Source organism: Dermacentor albipictus, chromosome 1, assembly GCF_038994185.2.
Source record: "Dermacentor albipictus isolate Rhodes 1998 colony chromosome 1, USDA_Dalb.pri_finalv2, whole genome shotgun sequence".
Taxonomy (NCBI): Eukaryota; Metazoa; Arthropoda; class Arachnida; order Ixodida; family Ixodidae; genus Dermacentor; species Dermacentor albipictus.
This window is the reverse complement of record NC_091821.1, coordinates 203,332,111-203,334,096: the sequence shown is the minus strand read 5'-3', so window position 1 is coordinate 203,334,096 and position 1,986 is coordinate 203,332,111.

The following is a 1,986-nucleotide window of genomic DNA, read 5'->3' as shown; positions in this document are numbered from 1 at the left end:
CAGCATGTGCGTTATCAGCATGACATAGCATTCCCGAGAGGAAAGTAGCGGGCGTGGCGTTTTCAGGAAAGGAAATGCAAGCAAGGAAGATCATTATTGTTGTGTAGCAGAGATACACCCCAAAGGGTGTAAGTTTGCCTAAGAGTGTAGCAGCTCCCTCCGGTGATTGCAGCGCCTACTCGCTGGGACCGCCCACTATTGCACATTGATGGACAGAACAGCTTACAATCAAGACCGCCTACTGTTGCACATTTATGCACAGAACAGTATACAAACACCAGCTCTGTCATATCTACACTCTAAAAACAGTTGCACCCTTTGGGGTGTATATTTGCCACACAACAATAATGGTCATCTGTCTTGCCCACATTTCCCTTCTTTAACGCTGCGAGCCCGGCACTTCTAAGTCACGAACAGCAGGCGCGTTATCAGCATGACACCACCACCAAACCAACAGACAGCCACCTAGACCATCTAGACAGCCACCTGTTGTACATTGACGGACAGAACAGCTTACAATCTAGACAGCCCACCGCTGCACATCGATGGACAGAACAGCTTACAATCTAGACAACCCACTGTTGTACATTGATGCCAATGCGTCGGCAGTTAAAACAGATAGGCTTGTCGTCCACGGTTAACCATTCGGAGGGGTTGCGCTGTCCACAAGAGTAAGAAGAGTGCGGTGGAGACGTGCGTGGAGAGAGAGGTTCTGAGCGTACGGAACGAATGGATTGCAGGCCGACGTTGGACAACTCTTGACGGACGACGGCCTGTATCAAGGAGATTGTCACCGAAGAATGATCAGGTGACGGGAATGAAGTCGCGTGATGTGCTGGGGTACCCGGCGGCTTTTAGCATGCTCAAGACGGCGGCACTTCTTGAGGATCGTATCGACGCTGGTGACGTTCGTAAACACCAGTAAATTGAAGGCGTCGTCAGCAATGCCTTTGAGGACGTGATTAACCTTATCGTCCCCAGACATGGTCGGGCCAGCCTTGGCACAAAGGGACAAGACGTCGAGAATGTATGACACGTAGGACTCGGTCGACGTCTGTACACGTGTGGCAAGGGCTTTCTTGGCATTGACTTGGCGACCGAAGGGATTGCCAAAAAGGTCGCGGAGCTTCTCTTTGAAGAGATCCCAGCTCAAGATCTTCTCTTCGTGAGTCTGGAACCATGCAAGTGGAGCTCCGTCGAGGTAGAAAAGAATGTTCGCAAGCATAATAGTCGGATCCCACCTGTTACTGGCGCTGACACGTTCGTATAAGCGGAGCCAGTCATCAACATCAGGACTGCCGACTTCGTTGAAAACACCAGGATCTTGAGTGGTGGTGGGGAAACGGCGACGTAGGTCGGGGCTACAGGCGGAGACGGTTGCGTAGATGAATACAGCAGGAGCCGAGCCGAAGAGCAGAAGCCGAAGTTGTACTATCGCCGTTGCGACCGCTGCAAAGCTCCATGACAGGTACGGGGAACGTCCACCTCCACCAAATTAATGTTACATGTAGCTGTAGCCCAATGCTATATACAATTTATTTAGAGGAAGCTAACGGAAGGCCAAAATGGCGACACTATATCAAGCGGGTCCACGTCGTCTTCCTCCTCTTCAGTGCAGCCACACTGTGGTGGCTGTTTCGTAGCAATATGACGACGTGGAAAGGAGGCGAGTTGCGCCTCCTAAATTATTCTTTCTCCGTGGTCGCGAGTAAGCAACCCATAAGTAACGATGCCGGATTGGTTCAACTTCCGGCTCCCTCAGCTCGGGACCTTCTCGTTGCTGCTGGCCTATGCTCGGGCGGCTCTAACGGCTGGATCGGCGCGCCGACGGCGAGCCCTTTCACGGGCGAGTTCTCGCCGCCACTTATCGAAGGCTGCCTGTTTTTCGGGGGAACGCACAACGCGTGGCCGTCCCATCTGTTTTCAGAGACTGAACTGAATGGAAAAGGCTCACTCACACCAGGCCGACCCGACACAGACTTCGGT